This window comes from Serinus canaria, chromosome 1 (genome assembly GCF_022539315.1).
Source record: "Serinus canaria isolate serCan28SL12 chromosome 1, serCan2020, whole genome shotgun sequence".
Classification (NCBI taxonomy): Eukaryota; Metazoa; Chordata; class Aves; order Passeriformes; family Fringillidae; genus Serinus; species Serinus canaria.
In genome coordinates, this window is record NC_066313.1 from 98,832,586 (window position 1) to 98,858,893 (window position 26,308).

The 26,308-nt window shown below is 36.8% G+C and overlaps 1 protein-coding gene across 4 annotated transcripts in view; it reads left to right on the forward strand.

Moving 5' to 3' along the window:
- The window catches only part of CDKL5 (cyclin dependent kinase like 5), a 131,145-nt gene that overhangs the window by 15,242 nt on the left and 89,595 nt on the right, over positions 1–26,308 (forward strand). Inside the window, exon 1 of one of the 4 annotated variants that reach the window (XM_050971207.1) lies at positions 4,121–4,187. The exons of 1 other annotated variant lie outside the window; for it this stretch is intronic. The gene's annotated coding sequence lies outside the window, so the exon portion shown is untranslated. Of the gene's footprint in view, positions 1–4,120; positions 4,188–26,308 lie in introns of those variants that run through there. 2 more of the 4 variants (XM_050971215.1, XM_050971214.1) reach the window with 2 other exon arrangements.

Consider the following 26,308-nt stretch of genomic DNA (forward strand, 5'->3'; position numbering starts at 1 on the left):
TGAGACAATAATGCAGTGATCAGGTACTCTGAAAGAAGGGCACATGCAGAAAATCATTCATCTCTAAAAGACTGATACCTATATGTAAAACTGACAGTATTTGTTAGGCTTTGCTGGTGGGTAGGAGGTGTAGGAAGTTCTACTTTGTTAGTCATATTCTGCATATGAAAGCTCTACTGTTTTTCTGCTGCACTTCCCAGTGGCTAACATCTTAATACATGGTGGAATTAATGAGATCAGCATCAGCAGGTTTTAAAGCTTATTGGTTTTTGTAAAGGTATATGTCATAAGTGAAAATCATACACACATGAACTCGTGCTTTCTATTACCTGCCTGAGAATGAAAAGTCACTGTTACTGCCTACTGGGTTTGTTTTGCAGCAGAAGATCACATGACAGTGTCTTCAATATTAATATTTTGTCTATGTTTTCTACAATTGGGTCTGTGTAATACTTGTTCACACTGTATATTTATGACAGCTACAAGGTGTATTAAAGAAAACATTATTTAGGATCAGTTCTTTTTACAAGGCATTTTATTTGGTGGTGAGTGTACGATTCTGTTGTTAATCATATTTGTGTGCTAATCAATGGAAATAAATTGAAGGAGATCAGGAAATTTTGAGAGTGGTGGTTTTGTATTGTTCTATGCTTTTGTGTCAGGTAAAGAAATGCTTTCAAACCAGAAATAAATGTCTTTGCCTTCTCAGGAAGACTTCCATATTAAAACAATTTAATTGTAACCCTTAATGAATGTTGAGATGAATGAATCAAGTAATCTGCACTTTTTATATTACTGAAAACATCCTATTCAATTTCCATTCTAGTTCAATTTAAACTGATAAAATTACACTTAATAACTATTAGATCACTTTTACAGAAGCTTATTTCAAAAGACTAATGTCAAAAGGTAATGGGGTTTTTTTGATGTTAGAAATCTGAAAAAAAGAAAAAGGCAGATTAATTATTTGAAGGTGTAAGTAGGTAGTGGATGTTCTGTTTCTGCTAGTAAACTTAAATGAGAATTTCACAACATTAAAAGCTGTTGATTTTTGAAGCAATTGAAAGGAAGAAAGGGAATTATTAGAATCATAAAATGTCCTGAGTTGGAAGGGACCCACAAGGATCACAAAGTCCAGCTCCTGGCCTTGCACAGGACACCTTGAGCATCCCACCTTGTGGCTAAGAGGGTTGTCCAAACACTTCCCAAACTCTGTCACACTTGGTGCTGTGCCTACTTCCCTGGGGGGACTGTTCCAATGCCCAGCCACCCTCTGGGTGAAGAACCTTTTCCTAATATCTAATCTAAATCTCCCCAACACAGGATTGCCCCACCCCAGGTGCAGAGCCTGGCAATTGCCCTTGTTAAACTTCTTAGGGTTGGTGGCTGCCCAGCTCTTTGATTTGCACAGATCTCTCTGCAGGGCATCTCTGCCTTCAGAAGTCAGCAGCTCCTCCCAGTTTTGTATCATGGGCAAGCTCACTTTGTATACCTTGAATGTAAGTGCACTAAGCTGGCTATTTTCCCTTCTGTACCTGCCCTCTTCTGCTCCCACAGTTCAAATTTGTCATTGTAGCTGGTTTGCTACACTTAAACAGCGCTCTGGTAAAATGAGAATAATCACTTCTGACTAGATGAAGTCATAAGAACACAGACAATTTGCAACTACAGCTATAACTTAATAATTTTTGAAATTTCTGGGTTTCTGTGTTCTAGCAGACAGGTACCACCTAGCAGTGTTTTTCAGTATTCAGTGAAAGCAGTCTGAAGACATGGTAGAATGGAATGCTTTAATTGTTCTGCACTTGATGTGAACTATTGTGGGTGAAAAATCCTTTAGCCCTGTATTAGTTGCGCTGGCACCCTAACCTTTTCTGTTGACAAGTACCCACTTTAGGTTCTTCAAATAAGGTACATGCTTTGTGCCCTTTCAGTAATGAATGTGACATTTAAAAAAAATATATTTTTAACATACGGCTGATTTATTACTCAGTCATTTTCAATGAACTGTTGTGACTTTTGGTTAGCTCAGGCAGTTTGCTTTTCAGCTTGTTCTGTTCTGTGGAGTGATACTGTTTTTACTGCTTAGTAAAGCTAATAGATTTTTAAGACCTTGAGTAACTACTCTAATGAACTACTTTAGTCTAGCACAAATCAGTTTATGATCCATCCAGAAATTTGTGTGTAAGGATGATAACATCAAGTTTGAGCTAAACTAGGTTTTATTTGCAAATCTGTATTTGGTAGATTATTCCTGTATTAAATGACTCTTCTTGTTACAGATGTCTTTTTGTCATCATGGCATGATATTATGCTCCTTTTAGTTTCTGCGGTAATTTGTTAAATAAACATTGTCTGGTCAAAATGTACAAAACAGGGCTGTACTGAAATCTAGATCTGAGAAAGTGATTCTCTCACTCGAAGGCAGTGAGAACAATACTGTGTTTGGGGCTGTGTCTGTATAAGGGAGTGTCCTTGGGAGAATATTAAGGGTTGTCCTTTCCTGCTTGTGGTGTTGTGATATACTCATTATTATCTCCTGGATGTTGACAGAAACCACATGCTGGATTTGGTAGACTTGTGGTTAATCAAGTGTAACCTTTTTTGCTGTAGGCTGATGACAATACTTCATATAGACTTGTACGATCAGTCAACAGAGTCACAAATATTTGAAATACCTATGGTCTGCAGGTCTTACTGGTGTTAATGATTTACTTTTGGTTTAAAGAGATAAAGAACATCTAAAGATATGTTGCCTCCACCCCTTCTTTTAAAGAAACAGATTCCAAGTTAATGAAAAGTGCATAATAATTTTTTGAAGACATTGCCTGTATTCTTTCTTAGCAGGGAGGGATTTTTAGAAGAAGGATTTGGTAACCTAGATGTCTTGATACCTTCTCTGATTCCATATTTAGTAGGTACATTTATTAGTGTCACAGATTTGGGTTTTTACTTTCTTCATTTAGAATCTTTATTGGTATCTGCGAGGAAACTTTTTGTCTTGTGTAAAGCACAAGGTGAACTTCAAGGGAAGTAGAAGAACCAGTACTAGGAGCAAATAAAGGAGAAAGAGTAATTGTATATTTCCATTTCTCATTTACTGGAAAGTGGGTAATAAATAGGCATTTGGCTATTTTTTTTTTATTAGGATATTTGCAAGTACTAATGTTAGCCTTTGCTTAGGCTGTGAGTCTCATGCTGTTCACTGTGTGAATTACTGGGTTATTGATGGTTTTGTTTTAAACGGGAAGATTTTAGGTGTTTGTTCTCATCTCTCCCAAATCTTTGAATGATTTAGGTAATAGCAAGGCACTTTCCATTTTATAATGGTGAATAATGTATTTGCCTAAAAAATCCTCGAGGAATTCTAGATAAGGAGTTCCCTAACTGAGGTTGTTTGACTCTTAAATTAGTTTTTTGCCTAATGCATTTATAGCATGGACTAAAGCAATTTGTTTTGGAAAGATTAATAAAATATGGGCAGATGATCATGTGAAGAGTTTTTTACTGTTGCCTCTACCTGCTCTTTCACAATTTTGTATTGGTACTGTGGTGCACTAAAATAATTTTTTGGACACCATCCTGTCAGCATGTAGCAGATGCCATAAATAGATCACATTTTTTAATACAGTGGGGGAATTTGAGGCTCCTGAAAACCTCAGGAACTCTGAGAAAAGAGAGAAAATTTTTAAAATTCAGTATGATGAATTAAATCATCATCATGGAAGAACTGTAAGCAGGTAAGAGGCAATTGTTTCAATGTCAGTTATACTCAGTTATGTACCTGGGGAAAGGACTGCAAATATATCTCTCTCCCCTGATTTATATTGTTTTATTTGATGTAATATTAAATGTTAGAATAGACACATGATACCTACAAGTGGACATGCTTGTACTAGGGCTTTTCCCTCCCCTAGTGTCTGTGAGAAAAAGCTGTTGAACAGTTCTTTGATATGTGGATGTAATTAGGTAGCCTTTGAATTGTACCATGTCAGTCTAATTGTAAAAGGTAAGTAGTGCAGGCATCAGTTTTGAAACAGTTAAAAAACTTAAAAATTAATCTTATTAGGGCTGTGTTTTTTACTATGCCAGGGCTGGCTGTCCCTATATGCTGAAATGGGAGAGGGATATTAGAAGGGACCTTCTAAGCAAAGAGTTTTCCCTGGAGTCTCATCTTATGCACTGTGGTGAGTGAATCCAGTCTTTCTTCCTTGATTATAGGAGATCGTTCTTTTTGATTTCAACAACTATTGCTTAGTATACTTGTATATTCCAGAGAAATCCTAAGTATGGTTAGAGTTAAGCAAGCATTGAAAAGGCTAAAACCTTCCTGTGAGAATGGAAATACATATTCTGGTCCTTTTCAGTAACTTCTCACTGAAAACTTTTCTTTGATGTTCTAAGTGTTTGCCCATCCATTCTGTATCTCCTCAGCAAATTAAGACTAACATCTTATGGAGAGCCCGAGTCAGTGATGCATTTTTATGTTTGGCTCTAGGTGTGATTTTCCTGGTTGTAGGTCTGAGATTTTTTTGCATTAGACCACTGTATTCTCCTAGTTACACTCCACACATTGGTCTGTCTTGGCTTTTTAGACTTGACAGGGTTTTTCTGTAATGCAAAGTAGAGGATAAGCAGCTAATAAATCATTTGCTGTACAAATGAAACCACAAATGAGCAGTAATCCGCTGGTGAGGTAAACACAGGTAACCTAGAATGTCTTGAAGAGTAATTTCAGGGTGTATGCAACTTCTTCAAGGGGAGTTAAAATTCATCTTGTATCTCTGTTTCATTTCATTCTCCCAAAGGAAGATGACACAGCTCATACTGCTTTTTCCAATAACAAAAGCTAGCCTGGTAAAATAATTTCATTTCTGGGGCCTCTGATAGGAATTTTAAGTGAATGGCCTGTTGCTTTAGTATTATTAGCATTTTGGTGATGCATCATTGAAACTATTTCAAAAGAAAAGTTGTAGTTGTTGATATATGCCTTAAAATCTCAGACATTTTTGTATTTCTGTTTGCTAAAGTACTGCTACACGACATAACAAATTGGTTAATTTAATGTAGCAAAATGTGAGGAATGAAGAATAAAGTTATATATTTTTTCTTTATAATTTCTTTTTATTAGAAAGCTATAAAGACATCTGAAAACTCAGGAAACTCTACTTGTTGCACTGAAAGAGGGAACACACAATTCACAGTCTGCAAAACAGGCATCTGAACCAAGATTAGCAATACAAAGTTTAAGAATTGTCTTAATTTAGGCACATCTGAAGGGACTATGTATGGATAACATAATTATTAGAAAACTGCTAGCTGCCTTGAAGTGTGGGCAGGAGCGAAGGAAAATCCCAGGGCTATAGAGGATTGTGGCAAATAAAAATGTAGGCATTGAACACAGACACTATAGAACAAGCAAGGGATAATAAAATTTTGCAGTCTTCTCTTGAATTTGGGCAGTTACTTTCTGTTGTTGTGTAATATCCTCAGACACATTATGCACTATAGTTCGACATAACTCCAAAGGTGTCGAAGAACCACAAAGCAGCTGAGGCTGGAGGGAACCTCTGGAAAGCCAAACCCCCCTGTCCAACAGGGCCACACTGAGCAGATTGCCCAAGGACCATGTTTTAATCGTGTTTTGAGTGTCTCTGACATGAGGCTGTGCAGCCTCTGGGAGCAGCCTGCTCCTGGTCAGAGCCCCCCTCACTGCCACAGTGCTGCCTTAGACAGACCTGCCTTTCTGTCAGGCCATGCCCACTCCTGCTTGTCCTTTCAGGGATGCCTTCAAGACGAACCTGGGTTTATCTTCTTCACATCCTCGTGTCGGACACCTAAACATTGAGAAGATGCCCATCAGGTCACCTGTCTGACACCCTTGACACCCTAGTGTAGGGTATTGGGAAGTGGCAGTTCCTGCTGACTCATGAGACACCCTGAACATTCCAGCATTCCTGGGGCTGCTGCCTCTCAGGGTTGTGATTCAAAAGCTTAGACTATTTTGATTCTTACAACAATTAAGAAAATAAAATCTCATTATTATGTTTTGGATCTTTACTAAGTATAGGTGCTTTTAAAGGTGAAAGTTCAAGATATTTGTGTATGTGTTTACTTCACAAAATCCCATAACTCTCTTCAAATAACCTTGAAAAGGAATCTGCATCTATACATCACTGAACTGGTTGCTGTACTTCATTTGCTTTTCAAATTTGAAGGAGAAGAAAATTTCTGTTCTACAACTTGAGATGAACCCTGCTAATTTTGCTTGGATTCTGCAAGTGCTTTGGATAACTGAGAAGAGTTTTGAGGATTTTTTTTCTCCCTCAGCCTTGAGTGAAGTTCACAGATGTTGCTGGTGCAATTACAACGTTGCTCAGCAGTTCCTAATCTGATCAAACACAGTACCTATCCTTTTCAGTCTCATGAATGCATTGTTCAGCCTGCAGTTGGTTAATTATCTTGTAAGCAGTTCCTCTCTAATTCATTGGTAATTTTCTGCATATTTTCTATTTCTGTGGATTAATCTTCTGAATTAACAAAATGAAAAGAAGAATATCAGAATCTCACTGATTTGTTCATGATGAGGAAAGTGAATGAGAGTCCATGACAGCAAACTCTGCCGGTTTTTCATCTCAAACATGTGAGTTGCTAAAGATTCTAGTCATGAACAAGCCATGTTATTTTTTGTGAGATTACCATGGTGATCAGGTGGGTTGTGAAGCACACTGAAGAAATAAATACTTTTTCCAAATTTATGATCTGAAAAGAAAAAGGGAATTTGGGAACTCCCATTAATCTGAAGCTGTCAGGATTTTTTTGTCTTGCCAGTACCATTCTGCTGTTGGTAAAACTTCAGGGGGTGGGAGCACAGTAGCCCGCCCTAGTGTTATTCTGACAGGGTGAAATTGGTTGCTCTTGGTTGCTCCTGTTCGAGCTTATGGAGTGTTGTCAGTTTGCAGGTGCCTGGAGTTTGTCCCAGTAAGTAACTGGAAAACTTCTGTAGTCTTCTGTCTTGATTTTTATCACAGGACTTTATAGCCATTGCTGGAATTGTGGGGTTTCTCAATGACAATTTTTTTACCAGTTGACCTTCCTGGCCATTTTTCCTGTACCTCTGAAGTGCACACAAACCAAGAAGCATGAAGGGAACATGAGGAAAACTCTTTACACTCAGTTGAACATTTTTTTATTTTCTCCTTCTGCTATAGCAGTTGGTCCAAGAACTCTTGGATTATGCTGTTATAGAAATTTGCTTGTAATTTTGAGACTGACATGCAAGGCATAATGTCAGTTTCTACAAATTACAGTGTATCTAAGGTGATCATTATTAGTGTGGAGTAGTACACTGGTCTGTTTATCAGTTGTTGCTGTTGGTACAGAAAGAAGTAATTAATATTATTCTGACTGCAGCATTGGTTTAATCTGCTTGAAGTCCATTTATTCATGCAATACTCTGCTGTTTAATCCCGAAAGTGGAGTTTAAAGGCATATGGAACTGGATCATATGGAAGGGGAATTAATACTAATAATAAGTAAATAATAATTTACTATTAAGTATAATTTAATATATACTTAATATATATTAATTTAATATAATTTACTATAATTTAATATTAAGTAAAAAATACTTAATATATATAGAAGCAATGAATTAGACTTGAGAGGCTATGCTAGAGTTGCTGTGGGGAATAATATTATATCTATCATAAAATTCATTGTTATTGCTCTGTATACACAAGCTCAGCACATGTGGTAGAAATATAAGCCTTTTAACTTTGGTTTTCTTTCTTAAAATGAATGCTATCCAAGTTAACAAGGCCTTAATGTCTTCCCTGTGAGGTTTGTAGTTTGACCTGTAAAATTAGTAATTACAGTACTGAAGTCATTGAGGTGATTGATTATTATTATTATATGCTGGGTTTTGAAGGTATACCTCATGCCAGAAAGGACAATTTGTAGTTATTTCGAACAAGATAGGTGATTATTTGGATCTCCCAATTTTTTTTTTTTTCAGGATAAAGCTGTGTAGAGAAAAAGATGAGTGCTGAAGAATCTTCTATAAAAACCAATACCTGGATGGAATGCAGCCTTAGTGCCAGTTTCTTTGTGTGCTCTGATGCAAACTATCAAGTTGTAGTGGCCCAAGGAGATAGGAACTGGAAGAGATAACAGTGCAGTACAGATTGAGATATAAATATAACTCAGGATTTTGCTGAAATCTGGATTAATGACAAACAGTATTGCTGGTATTTAACTGGTGTAGATGATCAAATATCTTTTTTCCAAGGCTTATATTTCAAGTTTAAATTTAACTAAGCTGCTAAACAGGTTCCATGATCTATATTTAAGCAAAATTTAACAGCTGAGGATGCCAGTTCCAAATACCATTCTTTAAATGGTTGCGTAGCATTTCCCTTTTCACAGGAACACAAAGGTAGTTCCAAAATTGAATCTGGTAACTTTAAATTACATAACTGCAAGCAGAATTTCTAAATTTTATTAGGAAAATGTGCAGCCACAAGTATTTCTTTTGCTTTCCTAATTTGCTGTAGAGATACTCTTATGTGATCCCTCCTGATCATGCTAATAGAGAGTGATGCTAAACCTTAAGAGAAATAAGTATTGTAGATGAACACTGAATTACATTTTCTTGGCAGATACACAAATCCAATTATCAATATTAATCTGCAGTGTTAATCCATGAAGTAGAATTGGTTAGTGCTTTTCAGGGTCATGAAAGGCAACAGAGCATCACTCAGAAATGAATTTTGAATGCTCTGGTGAGAGCATGTGCCAAGTCTCTGCTTAGTACAACAGAATACTAAGTGTTTCTTCTCAAGCTGTAGTTTTATTTTTCTTGTGAAAGAAGAAAACCTCATTAATGTAAAATATTTTAGAAAGCCCAAGAATCTGTGCTTAAAGTGGCTAGGGTTTCTGGGGGCTTTTCCCAATACCAGTTTTACTTCTGAAACTTCTGCTCCCTTCAGGTAATCCTGAAAATGTCCTACCAAGTAAGCAACTGGCAGTCTTCAAGTTAAGTTACATTCACAGCTGTTTTAAGTCTGTATCAATTTGCTGATCTAAGTTTTGTGGTAAAGAAATTACACTATGCAATACTTAATGAATTGCAGTACTTCAGAAGGGAGTGGTTCCCCCACCCCACATGTAGGATTTGAAACACTTTCCTTGGCTAACTGTTGTTCATTTCACAGCTCCTTATATTTTTCTCTTTTTTCTCTTGTTGGGCTTTTGTTTGGTTACAGTTCTCCTTTATTTCAGTCTTTCCTGTTGCACTAGAACAACCAATCAGTTCCTGATTGCAGACCTCTCTTCTCTATTAAAACTAGAACAAGTTTAGTATATCCCTAATATTGCATGAACTGATCTTTTGATTTAATCTACTTTCTTTTATTTCACTAAGTGAAACTTCTGAAGAAGTGGTATTTTGCAAGAAAGAAATGGTTGGGTAACTGAAATGGGATTCTTGATATGGCCTTAAACTTGCAGACAGACAACAGTTTAAGGAATTTATCAAAAAAACCCAAACAACCAAACCCCACAAACAAAAATATTCAGACAAAAAGATCCTAGTTTAACATTTGTGCAAGGTGTGGGGTTTTTTAGTTTTGGTTTTTTTCCGCAGGAGCTCTGCCTACAATCCTTAGACTCATTTTCGGTCTTCTTTAAAATTAATTTAAAGATCAAGGCATATACATTTTAAGCAGTCTTTTGTTGATTGTGCAGTAAAAGAAAGATCTTTCTTACTGAAAGAAAGATTGACATCAGTTCCACACTATAGATATATCATACTGAATCCATCCCTTTCTGTTTGTCTCAGTTCTCTGCTCTAAGTGGAATGAAGCCTTCATGAATGTCATGGTTGTCAGCTTGAAGTTTGTAAATCTGAGAACTGAATACTGTAACAATACTCATATTTTATGATATACCCAGATCTGGAGATAAAAAGTGAGATTTCTTGGTTTAGAATAGATGTTAATATGTATGGGAGTTTCTAAGCTTATTTTAAAAAAGCAGTGTTTATTTAACAAAGATACAAAAAGAATAAATGGAAACATCTGGTCTTGCTAGCTCTTTGGGTGTTTTTGGGTTTGTTGGGTTGGGTTTTTTCTAGTATACAGGTTTGGAACACTCTATAATTAAGGTTTTCAAAGCTTCCCCTCTGGATCCTACTTTTAAATTGCTTAAAAGTTTTGTCAAATGCATCTGGGCTATTTTTTTTTTTCCTTCTCTCCACCTTCCCCATACTAGATGACTACCTCATTATTATTTTATGGATTTTCATGTGGTTTAGTTCTGACTCTTATTCAAGCCAAAACCGGTAATTGTTGAAAAAGAAGCTACTTCAGAAGAAAAAAAAAATCAAAGTCTTATTTTGGAGTGCTGTTAGAATATCTTGTAAGGGATAGAAGAGTCACCTTCTCATGGTTACACTCAAGATTTCACAAATAATGATAAAAACTTATCCAGGTTTCTTACACTTCAAAAAAAAAAAAAAATTAAAAATTCCTGTTTGAGTGTGCTTAGTGCTGTCTGGAATTTAGAAATTACTGAGATCCAAAGATGAAAAGCCCAAGTACACTAGGAAATTGATTTAACTTAGTAGAGTGACTGAGCTCAAGGTATAGGATGATGGTGTGGGAAGGAGAAGGAGAGATGGTATTTGAGGACAAGGTAAAGATCAGTTTTTGAGAAGGGGATATAAGAGACACCAAAGCTGAGAGCAAAGGGAGTCTGCTATAATGCCAGGTTTTTAAAAGGGGGTTTCTTCTTCTTCCTCTGCTGTGAGGCTTGGTGGCAAGCCTCACTGTGTCTCTTATCCCTTTCTAGGGATCTGATCACAGAATCACTGAGTGGTTGAGGTTGGAAGGGGATTCTTCAGGTGATCCAGTCCAACCCCCATGCTCCAGCAGGGACACCTGAGAGTCAGCTGTCCAGATCCATGTCCAGGTGATTTTGGGTCTCCTCACAGGGGGACACTCTGCAACCCCTGTGGAGAAACCTGTGCTAGGGCTTAGTCACCTTCACAGAGGTTTCCTGGTGTTGAGAGGGAATCTTGTGCTTTTCAGTTTGAGGCCATTGCCTCTGGTCCTGCTGCTGAGCACTACTGAAAAACTTCTCGTGGAAGCTGAGATTTCAGTGGGAGCAGGGTTTGAATGTCAGGGATAGGTCTGGGGTAGTCAGGGGTTCTACCTAGCCTTTGAACTCTCTATGGGCATTGTGCAGAATGAGTTAATCTGCTCCTCCAGTCCGTACACACCACCTGGAGAACCTACACAGAGGTGTATGAATGTGTCCACATAGGCAAATTGTTGAAAATATTCCTGTGTTGAAATAGAATAAGAGAGAAGAAAATTAGGGTGCCTAAGTCTTCTTAATTTGTGGCCTGTATTTGCTCATATGATTTCAAAAATCATATGATTTCATACCCACAATAAACAGTAGTTTAAAAATGAAATATGGAATAACTGATTATTAAATGAGCATTATACATTTTGCAGCATGAAAAAAAATCAAAAAGAAAACAGTATTTGTTTGAGCACTGATAGGAAAGTTGTTTGCTTTCTCAAAGGCTCTGAGTGTCCTGATCACTGTAGGGTACAAATGCTTGGTACAGCTCTCTGATTTTGTGTTCGGCTCGGAAAGGCAAGTGACTTAAGTGCATACAATGTTTAAAATATATTTTAGTGTTTAGCATCTTATTTTGAATAGTTTAGTTTTTAGCATTTCATTTTGTGCTTAAGCTTTTTATTCTTCTTGAAGCTGGTTGTGGCCATGAGTGTTGTACATGGTTGGAAAATCCTGCTTAAGCTATCAAGATGGCAACCCAGTGTAGAATGGCAGAAGAATCTTTCCATGCTGTACAGGCTTCTTTGGTAACACATGTTTTATGGGCTTTTGTGTATTTCCATTTGAAAATAATTAAATTTATTGACTTGTTTGTTGTGTGCTAGAACTTCTTGAACTTAATTCCAGAAACTTCCTGGCCATGCAACTGGCTTATTTGTACTGACTTCCTTTGCTTATTAGAGGGTATAGATATTTAGTAGGAGAGTAGAGATAATTTAATTTTTCTTAGATGATATTCAGGAAATTTGGCTGCACCTTAATATGGTTGGTTTAATTTTTTTTTTCCCTCTGAACGAATGGTGGTCACAATACCCCAGATTTTTCATATGGTTAAATGAAGAAAAGATACTTGTCTACTTTTTTGAATGCTATAGGGTTTTTAAGAAAACAAATATATTTATTTTCTCAGAATGATTTTTAATGCTTCAGTGTATTTATGTCATCCTAAAAATCTTAAATATTGAACTTAACATAGGAATATTCTTATTCTACCTCAAATACTACAATACTGTTATCATTTACATTAGGAAGGGAGGGATGCATAATGGCATTGTATGCATATATTCTTGTATATTTTTGTGGGGATGCTGATAAATTCTTATGCCTTCTTTTTGCTTGTTCCGGTTCCCTCATTACTGTAACTTAATGATCTGTTTTTAATATCTGTAGGCATTGAATTAAGCAATATAGGGTAATGATGTACCCAGATTTAAATCTGTGACATGGCAAACACATTTGCAGCTGTTAAAAAAATCTAGGTGCATTTATTACTTTTTAAGAGAGCTCCTGTCTTTCTCAGTCTTTGTTCAAGCTGATCAATGTTGCATTGGAACAGAAGCAGTGAATTTTTCTTTTTTGTTTACACAACAGGGAAAACTTACAATTGTGATTGCTGTGCTATGAAAAAAAATTGTCATGCTGCTAATCTGTTAGTGATACAGGACAGACCTGGTCACCTTGAATTGGAAGACAATCTTGAATTTGTAGTGTGAAATCTTAACATTTTAACCTAGGCTGAGGTAAGAGATATGTGAGATTCCATGTGTTCTTGGTGGCTTGATCTGTGAATTGTCTTTGACATGAGGCTGGAATTGTTATCTAGAAGAGAAAACAGAGGCAGGATTCTGTAAAAGGTTTGTTGTCTTTGCTTGGAGTCATTGTTTAAAAGAGCATTAATAATTTAGCAACCTGGAATCCAGATGGCAAAGCTACTCCAGAGTGTCCCCCTGAGCCTGCTGTGATGATGGCCTAAAGGGAGAGCAGAATTTTTTTTGGAAAAAAAACCCTCTGCTCTCTATTCTCCTTGTGTAAAAAGTTCTGTACTGAAAAAAGAATATAGTAGGTTTATTGCAGAGGTTTCTGGAAGTAGTATCTCATTTCAGAGAAGACAGCTAAATAAGTGTGTGGGGATTTCTTCTTTAAAAAAAAAGTTGTTGTTAATAAGTAAAATAGATCTGTGTAAAAACTTTTAAACTAGAACTGGTTTTTGATCCTGGACTAGTAGAGGTGGTAGAAATAGGGATTTGTGATCAACTGTGGATGCTTGGATTTGCAGACAACTTTATCTGGATCAGGAGCAGCTAGAATTGAGCATCTGGTTGTATCCTGAAAATTTTCAGTATTGTCTTGCAAATATTTGTGGACACTTATTTTTGTTAGTCTTGATTTTCTATTTAGTGGCTTTCTGTGAATGCCAAACCTGTGGGGTACTTCACAGGCTTCTGCAACAGTAAGGATAACAACAAATCCATGCTCAAACACCATAAAGTAATATTAGGGTGTTTTACTCTTTAAACACATGCTGGGCCTGCCATGAAAGACACCACTTATTAATGGTGAGGCCTTAGCCAAGTTCTCTTGTCCTCTCTCTGAGTGGGCTGACCTTTGCAAGAGCAGGGGGTTGGTTTCACAAACCAAGAAGCTCTGTTTGCTGCATCTGCAAGGTTCATAAATTTTTATTAGATTTTCTGCCTTGAGTCAGGATAAGGGCTTTTTCGAATGGCATTTATTTTTCTTTTAAGGAATAGATAATCTTTTCCCATTGTTATTTTTGATGTTGCATGGAAGTTTTCATATAGTAATGCCCTGAAGAGCTTTAACTGGAAAATATGTTGGAGAAAGAAGAGGGCAAATAACAAAGGTTAAGACATGAAAAAACTCACAGAAAATTTACATAGGTAGTACTGAAACGCCCTCACCCCAAAAGATCTGTTGAATTAACTTGAGAGTTAATATTAATTTCAATAAATAAATAAATGTCCTTTAAATTACTGCTTGACTAATGTGTAGATTTCAATCAAAACTTGCATAAACTGAGAAAGCAGATATTTTCTATCACATTTTCTCATATTAAAAAAGGAATATTAAAAATTGCAGGGTCTTGGAACACTTTTCTCTTAGATGAAGTCAACAAGGATATATTACAGTTCAGATGGAATCTGTTGCTGATATTACTGAGTGCCTTTTTGTCTACAGTGTACTGACCTTACAATGCTGTCATTGCAGCAATCCAAAGCTAGGTATTTGTTGCTATTTCATGTATAATGAAATTTTTGGGAGATTTGATTGAAAAGAGAAGAGATACTCAAAAATTGCCATGTGTTAGCATTTGGATTTCTTTTTCCTTCTCTGAATTCAGCAGTAGTTTTTGTTAAGGCTTGTTCTTTTTTAAAAGGTGCTCTACACACCTGTATGTATACTGAATGCTCCTTTTCATATGTAGTATGATCATTATTTGAAAATTGCAGTCAGTTATTTTGTAACTGTAAAAATAAATGGTAAACTGTACAAAATTAATATCAGCTGTACACCTCAACAAAAAATACTGTGCTATTTTAAAGAAAAATCAAGCCTGTAGTATTATTGTATGACTAATGTATAAAATAAATACCATATGTCTTGCAAAATATCATCTGTTCTCTTGAAATGAAACTTTGTCATTGCCTTTTGCTTAGTGTACCTATGAATTTAGTTGACTGTAGTCCCTCAGTACAGTTGTCGTTCTGGCTATTGATGAAGTTATTTTAGAGCATAATCCTTTTTTTTTTTCTTTTTGATAGACCAACACAGAAATACTGAAGGCAGATTATTTTTCTTGGGCCTGTAGAAAGCACAGGCTTTAAAAATCTGGCATGCAGAACTTCCAGTCATCCATTTCTGTTGTGGATTATTCAGATGGGTTGAGCTGCAAGTTCTTTGGAAGTCTTGCTAGCAATGGGAGAACACCTGAGAAAGCATCTCACAATCTCTATTGATCTTTTTTGATTGTTCAACTCACCTGGACCCTAGCTTCTCCTTCTAGAACATATTTTATTGTGTACTGACCTCATTTAAACAGGAGAAACTAAGAAAGCACAGGGCTTTTAGAATGGTAATTTCTGTATCTCAATTTGCAGATTTCAGGACGTTCCCAACTGACTACAGAGGTCTTACCTGAGTGCAAAAAAAGAAGCTAATCAGCCAGCATGACACTGAAGAAAATAGATGAGACTCAAATTCACTGCAGAGAAAAAGCCCTTGATTTTCCTTTAGAGATTTTTCAAAACTAATTGTGTGCCATTAGACAAGCAGTTAAGAGGATGAAATGGAATGAAACTTAGATGTACTTTTGTAGACTTCAATTTTGTTAATATAGGCATATTACAGTAGGTTGGTTTGATACTGGGAGGCAATACCAACAAAAAGTAGCAAACTTTGGGCAGTTGAATGATTGTGTTAAATCATGGTTAGTACAGAAGCTACTTTGAGACTATTTTTTATCTGCTCATTTTTATCTGCTCATCCTTGCACACTTAAATTTGTTGATTTCATTTGGGTGTTGTGTGAATTGTTTTCTTGTCATTGCCAATTTGTGCTGTAAATGTGATACAGGTTTTGTTGTTGTTGTTTGGTTGTTTCTGGTGGGTTTTTTTTTTTTTGCTCTGGATACTGCAGTCAAAGCACATCTGTCATCATGTTGTTCTAGTTTGTCTTGTTTGAAATGCTTCACAAACATAATAAGGATTATAGCCTGAGTCCTGAGCAGTCTGACTGAATGGCTTTGTCCCATTTTGACCAAGAGCAGAGCAGGCTGTGTGCTTTTCTACTCCCTTCCAGTCACATCTTCTGTAGTTCTAATCCAGTGCATCTGTCTCCTTCTCCTTCATAGCTCTGCTGCTCACTTCTGGAAACCAGTTTTTTTTTCTCAGTCTGGGTGTGGTTATAGGTCTGCCATAGAGACATTCTCAAAGACAAATGCTTCTTTACATTTTCTCTCATATTACGTTTTCTTCCCTCTGTGTATACAATACAGTATGTATATATCTTTATAAATATATATATGTGAGTGTATAAAAATATACACTGTATAGATCCAAAATTGTGTGTTTCTGGCTGCTGGCACTCCATTGATGTATCTGGAGCTTCTTAAATCTTTGCTTCTACTGGGTGTCAAGAGTTTATTGTATGAAAGCTGATACTTGGAATTTCATATATGGGTGCTGAGAAGCTGGTAAATAAATCAGTTATTGCTTTCCAGTGAATCAAATTATGTCTTATCAAGGTGAGGATTTTTGATTAAGGTAGTAAGTTCGGTTGTAACTGGTTTACATACTGATGCCAAATAACCCCTGAGTGTTAAAAAGCGAGCTGATCTAAGTTACTTGTTGAAAGAGCAGCTCAGTAGAGGTGTAGTTTTGCTGGAAGCTGAACCTTTAGCAAATGTTGATTCCTTTCTTCCTTTCGGTTGTAAAATCTCTTATCTGAGTTTTCTTCTCTTTTCAGTTTAGGTGAGGTGTTGAAGCTCAGTATTGTGGTTGCAGGCATGAGTGTAGGTAATGGTTTTACTCCTGGTGAAAGTGTCCTTGGCACATTGACATTTCTCTGGTGTGGTCTCACTGCCAGATCTAAAAAGGATTTCCTGGTTTGCCATGGGGAAAATATGCGTCGCTATTTTACTGAAATGATGGATTGTTATCTTTTGTGTAGGGATGACACGAGATTAGATTGGACAGAATCTCTAAAGGCGCTGTAAGACTACCACTGTTGTATTCCCACTACCCAAAACTTCTGTTTATAATTTTCTTTTAAGGTAACTTTCAGGAGGGAGTAGTAAAATTATATGGCTCCTCTGAGACAGGTTTTGGAAGCTGTTTTTCTTTACTGCAGGAAAAAAAAAAGGAGGTTATATATAAGGTAGGTAGGACATGGGACTGCGAAGGCAATGCAGAGAACTAGAGCCTTGTGTTCTTATTTCCTGTTTTCTTGAGTTGCTATGTGAAAGTTAATTGGTTGGTGTTAATTGAAGGCTTGTCAAGGTTTTGGCTTCATTCATGTGTGAATTTAATAAACATTAGAGCCTCTAGTGACACAGCAGTCCTTTGCTCCTCAGTGGTCTTTTCCTGGCAATCCTCAGTGGTCTCTTGATGATTTATGTGCAGAGTACGTGATGCTTATTGTGTCAAGATTTCTTGGAGGGTGAAAAATTTTTATCACCTCAAAAGTTGATTTGGATTATATCCAGAAGAAAAACTGAAGTAGTCTTTGAGGGTTTTGTTTGGTTGGTTGGTTTTTGTTTAGTTTTTGTGTGTATGTGTGGTTTTTATTGGTTATTGTGGATTATTTTCTTTTGTTTGCCTTCTGTTGTTGAATTGCTGTAAGGACAGCATGGTAATGTACTTTGGTAGGGAGTAGATGCTGGGATCCTTACTGTACTGAGGATAGGGAATTCTGTATTGGATGCCTGTGAATTGATTGAAACTCACCACCAGTGGCTGGTGCTTTGTATTGGGGTAGCTTTGGTTTGTACACTTTTTCTAAGTAGTTTACATAATCTTCCTATAAAGCATAATTTTTTACTATAACTTTTTCAGTACTAGACAAATTTGACTTCTCATGGCAGTAGTCTTTTAAAAAATACTCTTGATTCCTTTTAACATGGTATAAATGTTACTGGTGAAAGTCTCGATTTTTCTTTTAGCGTAAATCTCCCATCACAACACTTATTTTTAACTAATTAGATAGAAATGAAAATAAATCAGGGTCTGCATAGTAAAAGCATGTTTTCCTTGCCAAATTCAAGCTGGCACATTCAGTGTCCAAACAGTTTACATAAACTAAGCAGAATAAATACAAATTGGGCAAAGAACTGCTAAAAGGATACCAACTAAATTAGCCCTGGGTTTTAGTATGAATTATATTTGCTTAGTGGGCACTTGACAGTGCCTCTGTTACAAGTAAAATAAGTGTTTAGTATGCTTAAACCTCTAGTCACCTATATTCTTGAACTCTGAAAGTTTTAATGTTTTCCCACTTAATTGGAAACGTCAGATAGGCTTACATAGTATTTCTTCTTTTTACTAAACATTTATTTCAGTATTTTCCTCAAGTAGACAAAAGTTTTCAAGCAGCTTTGCTGAGATCTTGCTTGTGTACTGTGTCTTGGGAGCGGCTTTCCCTTTTCTCATATGAAAGAAGAGGATGCAAACTATTTTTGATGGCATGCTGCATTTAAGAACTGTGGAGATAAGAAGTCTTTTATTTCTGCTTTTTGAATCAAGTGTTGGGAGATCTCATTGGTGCAAATGTATTTGTCTTCCTAATAATGGCATTTGACATGATAGTTTTTTATTATCAATAAAACTATACACTGAACATAAATTAACATAATCTTACTTAGAGAAAGTCCATCAACACTTTCATGAGGCTTAAAATAGTTGCTTTTGTTTGCAGTGTGAGTATCTGTGCATATTTCATTAACCTTTATCTTGCTTGATGTGTAAATGTGTGCTGAGGAGACTTTCAAAATGCCTGAAGTTAGCTGCATTTCATGTTCTATTTCTGGTGTTACTTTGCTGCTGCTGCTGCTTAGAGGCTGAACTAGAAGTAAGATCATTGCATTTCACTGCCTCTGGAGTTAAGGGTACAAAATTATTTAAGTTCTCAGTTGGCCAAGTTCTCAGCTTGCCAAGAAACAAGTTTCTAATAGTTGGAAAATGTGATGATGGATTCCTCCCCCCTTCCCCCCAATTAATTGAACTTCAAGAGCTAGAATATATTTCTGAAATGAATTGAGAGCTTGTTATTGGAGCAGATTCAAGTACTATATGGAGAAGTTCTAAGAGAAGGAAAAAAAAAGAAGACTTGCTTTTACATAAGTAAAAGAAGAGGGCTGATACCTCCTCCTCACACCCCCAAACAAGATCAGAATGGTATTAGATTTTCCTCTCTCTGTTTTTACTTGCAAATTAATAAAAATGGCAGTATAATTTGTGTTCACATCTCATGGCAATAATGACAGACCTTCTATTTTGAGAAATTGACTCTTTTAGTGCTGGAGACAGTTGACATTTTCCTTACAGTTGTTTCATAAAAGTGAATATTGTTCTCCAATGTGCTGGGCAAAGCGTGATCCACAGATCTGTTTTACCGTCGTGTGGGTGATGGTCCTTTGTTAATTCATCAGCTGCTGTCTCTACAGGTTTGTAAAGCGTATAATTTCTTCAGTCCAAAGAGTTCCTTTATTTTACAAGTGTTTTCTGTGTAGAGCTTTCAGAAAGCGGTGGTCTGTATCAGTCTTTCAGTCCACTGGTAGATGAGAAATCTGGTTTCCTTGGTACTTTTTTTGCAATGCAAAAATCTCATTTGTTACTGTAATAGCACACCCTTTTATAGGAGATCTTCCAACCATGGAGGAAGATGTCCATCAGACCATTTCTTCATTTTTGTAGTTTACCTTGTGAACTTAGACTAAAAATAGGAAGTAAATTACCTTTTTCTTGCTTGGGAATCTAGGATATGTTTAAAAGTGCTAAAAAGAGAGTAAGTTATGATTTCAGTGAAGCTTTTTGGCTTCAGTATGATTCATTTCTAGAAAGTAAAAAGAGTGGAAAAGGTAATCCAATTAATTCCCAATTAGTTTCAATAAAGACAATAAAGATGGTCATTTAGTTAACTTCTTCTTCCAGAAAATGTAATTTCTTAGGACTTTGTCCCCTGTTGTTTGAAGTAGGTGCACACATATGTACATTTCTCTGTGTGTGTGTGTGTGTATATATATGTAATCTTCAGAGATAAGAAAAAAATATTTGACTTTTTATGTCTGTGCAGCAAGGGTATTTGCAAGGAATTTTGGGCATCAGTTTTCATGAGAACCAGTTAAAAATTTGCCAGTCTTATCTCAGGCAAAATTGGCCAAACCCTCATTTTGTTGAGCTGAGTGAAGTGTAATCTTGTTTGAAAAACCCAAAAGAACAAAAACTTCCCCAAAATAACCCAACATTAGCATGAGGTACTGTGCTGGGGGAGGGGGCTGTGGGGGGTTGATGAGTTGGGGAACTTTAAATGAGAGGACGAAGCAAATGAAAGAAAAGCATAATAAAACTGGACCATTGTCTGGACTAAAAGACCCACAGTGGAAAGAGATGTGCTACAACCTTTTCTTGTTGAATTTCTTGAAGAAGACAAAGGTATTGCACACCCCCACCCTAATGATAGTCTTTTTGCTCCCTCATTTTTTCCCCCTCCCTTGAATTAGCATTTTAGACTGTTTCATTTTCCTTCTTCTGAAGTTAACTGTTAGTTTTCATGCAGAAACAGTAGTTTAAACTTCTGAAATACTACTAAATTAGAAAATATTTACTCTTTTTTTCTGTATTCTGGCTTTCTTGAAAAAACCCCAAACAACAACAATAACAACACCCCTTCCCCCCAGTAAACACCCCCCCTTCCCCATATTTATACAGCGACAATAACAAATTTTATGTCCATTTTATATTACGGGCAGCTAACTAGATTTATTCTTTTAAAACAATAAGAAAGCAGGCAGAGAATATAGCCTTTTTTTACCTTTATTCAGTATTAACAAAGGAGAAGAGAAGGTGGCTTCTAAAGTTGGGTACTTAATGCAAATTCATTCTCTTGCATAAGCTACAGAGCAATAGAACATAACACTGTCATTAAAACTGACTCATAGCATTCAACGAAGGTGTGTTTCAAGCTTTAAAAGTGGTAAGAGAATTACTGCAGTCTAGTAAATACCTTACAGTGGGAAAAAGTACTTGAGCTTCATTTTGTTGCAAAATGTTGTGTAAATTATTTTGAAAGTGTTTTGTTTTTTAAAAATATCTGACCATACAAGCAGAGAAATATAGTTATTCTAAACTATGAAGCATTTTGATCAGTTTAAAAATGGATGCAAATAGACTGTGAAATTCATTTAACATCTATATTTAAAATTTCTGCTCTGGAGGCAGACTCTTTACATTACTTGATTGTCTTTTAGCTCTCTTCATTGCACCTGTGGGGGGATGACTCCTATGTATTAGAAAAATCTCTCTCCAGCAGTATGTGTTCAACTCTGTAAACTGGTGTTTTGGTGGGTTGTGTTTAGTTAGGCTTTTTGACATCTTAGTGGAGGGGAACATAAAATGCATATCTAGCACCACAAAAAGGCCTAAATGTTAAACTTGCATTTAAATTGGTTTCCTATGTAGCCTCAGCAACAAAGAAATTGGTATAATCCAAAGAGATTACAAGCATTATTTCTGAGTTTTTGTCTGAGCAAATAGCATATCACCCATTCTATCTGGATTCCAGAGGAAGGTGGAGATTATTCTTCTAACATTAGAAAGGCACAAAGAGAACATTAGTGGAAAGGAGTGATGTGGTGTGGTTAAAACTGTAATCTTTGCCTTGCCTCCCTGCCTGCTGAGCAGTGGCTGCTGGGGTTGGATGTGCTGGGCTCAGTGTGCTGCTGCTCTGTGATTGCTGCCTGTGGTGGCTGACGAGATGTCTTGATATGCATCCATCTAGTTCCTTGGTGACCAATATTCAAGCCTGTCAATATGTGTATATGATTCTGTACAGCTTACTTGCAAGCAAAAGACAGCTGTTCCATCTTTGATTTAGAGTCTTTCACCTCAGCACCTCCCCAGCAGCCTTTGTCAGTAGGTATAACTGAACTTTGGGAAGTTCTGTTTAACCCTCTGAGACAGGGTATGCCCTATATTGTTGCCAGTCCTTATTTTCTTAGTAGTTTTTACTTTTCCTTTGCAAGAAATAAATGACAGTATTTTTCTGGGTGTATTTTTCTGCATTCATATCTCCCCAGTTACTTTTATTTCCCTGAATATTAGAAGCCTGTTTGTTCAAGAAGTAGCTAGATATATAAGAAACAAGAAAGTCAGTTATGCAAATATTGACTTTTGGATGGTGCAAGTCTGTATTTTTTATAAACTAACATAAATCTCAAATATCATGATGAACTCATTGCTCATGCCTGAAGCATCTTGTCCTTAGAATTTTGTTTTCTTCTTTCATTTCAGCACTTCTCCATATGCCAGTCTTTTACTGTCTTCTCTTGTGACTCCCTGCAGTAGTTTCCCTTCTCTTCCTCCCTCACCCACCCTTCTTATCCTTTGCCAGGAGCATTGCCTTCCCTCTTTTTTCCCTTCTCCTCCTCCCACCCTCCACACTCCATAATTAAACTTGGAAGACTCAAAGGATAGAAAAACAAACGAAGGATGAAAATTAGGATTATGAGGGTTTTTTATTACCTTTCTTCTGGTAGGTCTGCCAACATTATTTACTGTTTAGATGTATGTCCTTTTTCTCAGGACCTGTTTTTCAGGTCCTCTTTTGGGTCACTTACATATCCAGACATGCTTTTGCTGTCATGGGAATCTCTCAAGCAAGAAGCTGTCAGCATAGCAGGAGACACTGCTTGGCTTGCCTTTCTCTGTGGGAGAAAGGCCATGTATCTGCCATTTCCTAGTTATGTTTAAATATTTTTCCATTGTAATCTGGATGATTCTTCTCTTTAGATTAAGCTGTAAATAATACCATTTTACCTTTTATTTAGGTAGTTCATGCCTTCAGTAGTAAAGTCCTTGATTTACTCTAGAGACATTTTTGTCAGATTAATAGTGTGGACAAAATACTAGTTAAGCAGAATTCATTGAATATACATGTTTTACCAGTGTATTGATGGTGGTTGATGAAGTTATACAGCGAGTACAGACTGCATTTGTATTAAGAAAGTTAGTCTGAATGTTTGTAGTTTTAATTATGAGGATAGTTTTTATGTTATGTAAGATTTAGAATATTTCCCTTTTCTTTCTTTTAACTGCAAAATGGAAACCACTAGGCTTAAATCAAAAGAGAAGCTATTACTTCACTTATTTTTTTTTAAGTGATTATAGAAGCTGGCATTGAAATGACATTGTTTATTATTTAAAAAATAAGTATTACCACATCCTGTTTCCAGAAATGAATCAAATTGCCTCCTAGTTTTTTGGAAGTTTTTTCCTGAGCTTTCTGGGAAGACTTTCATTTACCTAAAGACTCGTATTTTACCACAGCATGCTGTTCATGCCAAAAACCATTACCATAGCATAGTTTCAAACATTATATCTTAGTTATTTTATAGCACCACCAGAGGCCTTCAACATAGCAAAAAGTTTCCTCATCAAAGAGCTTAACATCTAATTAAAGACAACACTTAAGAATGCAACTAACAGTTGAACTAGGCAGGAGAGGAAAAGACAACATAATAATGATTATGTCTTTGCAATTAGGAATCTGTGTGGGGTTGACCTTGGCCATCCACTGTCACCAAAGTCGCTCTGTCTGCTCAGCTCAGAGCATCACGAAGGGTTTGGGTTGGAAGGGACCTCCGTTTCCATCCTGTTCCAACCACCTCTCCCTCGGGTCTTTTCAGTGCTGAACAGCCCCAGCTCTCTCTGCTTGTCTGTGGGAAATGTGCTCCAGCTCTCTGATCGTCTTGTGTGTGGCCTCCTCTGTACCTGCTCTGGTATGCTGGACCCCACAGCTGGACACAGCTGCACAGCTGGGGTCTCACGAGGGCAGACTAGAGTGACAGGGTCCTCTCCCTTGACCTGCTGCTTTTGCTGCAGCCCAGGGTGCCTGAGTGCACACTGTTGGCTCACATCCACCTTTTCATCCACGGGAGCCCCCATGTCCTTCTCTTTAGGGCTGCTCTCAATGATTTCTTCTCACGGCCCTGTATTCCTGTCTGGGTTTGCCCTGACCCTGGTGCAGCACCTTGTCCTTGGACTTGTTGAATTTCATGAGGTTCTCATGGGCCCGCTTCTCAAGTTTTTCCAGGTCCCTCTGGACGCTGACTTGTCCTTCTGTTGTGTCAGATGTACCAGCCAGCTTCTGTAATCTGTAAACTTGCTGAGGTGCCCTCAGTCTCACTGTCTGTGTCAGTGACAAAGGTACTAAAGTGCCCTGGACTCAGCACAGAGCCTTGAGGAACACCACTCATCACCAACTTCCGACTAGAACATGGAGCCATTGACCACAACTCTCTGGCTGCATCCAGCCAGCCAATTCCTTATCTGTGTTCTTGGCTGGACAGGGGAGAGATAGTATAATGAATATTTATTTTTCTACTGCCTTTGGATGAGATCACCTCATTAAATTGGTGCTTTTGTTTCTCTGCTTTTTTTTTTCTCTACTGGAAAATTGCTTGCACATACTGCAAATTGAGTGGGTCACCTTAATGTATCTTCCAAAAATGTTTGCAGTAATTTAGCAAACTGAAGTTCCCCTACCTGAAGGTGTTCTAGGTGGCTCAGTGTGAGGACATCTGTCCTGACAGCACAAGTCAACACTCTATTGCTGCACTTTCTCTGCAGTGGATTTGCATTGAACACAAGCTTTATTTCAGAGTTTTCAGTTTAATGTTCAGAGTCCTCCCTCAAATTGTCTTTGGTACATGATACATTGCTGCTGCTGTTTCTGTGGTGAGACATTCCAGAACACTCTAAGCTTTTATCCTCTGCTTCAAGGAAGCTTATGTTAATAAGTTGTGAAATTAGTAACAGTTAACAATTAAGAAATAATGTTAATTTAGGGGAATTGTTAGTTGGTTAAGTTTTTTTTTCTTCTTCATCTGGAATGTGATTCTTTTTTATTGAACTTCATCCTATTGTGATGGTCATAACCTCTTAATGCAGTCTGAGCCACTTTGGAGATTAGTCTTCTTGACTTGGGTTTTACTTAATTGATTTATTCACCTGTGTAAGTTTAATGGGTTTTTTTTCCAACTAGAAAGCATAGCAAAACTCACGTTGAATTTAAACATGGTTAGAGTTCAGTTACTCTGATAACAGACATCTTAAAAAAGCCCCAATTATGAACTGTAAAATAAGCACATTGATACTCTTTTAGTATTGATCATACTTGGTTCAATTCTTGGCTGGTAAAACTGGAGCAAATACCTTGTAATAGAGTTTCATGCATTGAAATAGTAGCAATATCTTCAAATTCAGATGAAACTTCATATGGAGAGATGTTTCTATAGATTTTAATTTCTTTAGGGTTTTTTAACCAATCTGCTTTGAGATTGATGGAATTAGAGAGCCTTTTTCTACTTAAAAATAAGTCAAACCTAAACAAAATTATTACAAAATCCTCCAGCACTCCCCCACAAAACCCTACTGTACACCATTTGTCCATGTATTTTAATCACTTGTAATGACTCCAGTGACAGAAGACCCCATGATAAATCTTTTGAGTTGTTTCTTTCAATGTGCTCCTGCACATATGCCTGCATACTAATATTAATTTATTCTTGAAATGACCTGTCTTGGGACCATTAGTTGTTGAGTGGCTTCTTTTTGTCTGTTTCTTAAAACTTTTGATCACATTCTTTTCAGGGTTAATGTTGTATGAGGTGGATCATTATTATTTAAATAAAATGTTCCTAATTATTTGCTTGGAAAATGCATGAAGAAGCAATGATAAATCATTTTATAGCATAGAATGTAGTTCTGTTCATTTGTATGTATTGAATTTTATTATTAATTTAGTACTAAGTTTTGGGGGGCTCCCGCCTCATTCTTTTGTTTGTTCTATTTGGCATGCCCTTTTCAAGGAAAAAGGGATTTCTTGGGTTGTTGTTTTTTTTTTTTTTTCCTATTTGGTTCAGATAGTGAACCAGTCACTGTATTTAATTATATGCTTGAAGATTACAAGAAGAGTAGTCATTGCAGTTGTTTCAATCTGCATTAGAATGCCCACAGAATTTAGTTTTGGCATTCATTTGCTATTTATAAATACTTTGTATTCACCTTTACTTTTCTGTACTTTTATGAGAAAGATCCATCTCAGCCAAATACAGTGCAGAGAGGAACATCTGACTTTTAGAATGTGAATGGGGGTTATTTTTAGAACAATGAAGACAAAACTGGCTTAGAAGGAGGGGGAAAGTTTGTCAGATTAGCAGAATTTCAGTCTCACTAAATCACCAGCATGCTTTGTGTGTGCACATATGAAAGATTCAGTGGCTGATCCAGTTAAGAACGCATCAGAAGATTTTTTCTGAAGTGGCCGGGTCTTCTGCATGTGTCGTTTTGTCTGCTGCCAGCAGTGCATTGCAGCAGTGCAGGGCTGGGTCGGGGCTGCTGCCCGTGTACAGAGGAACCCCTCGCCG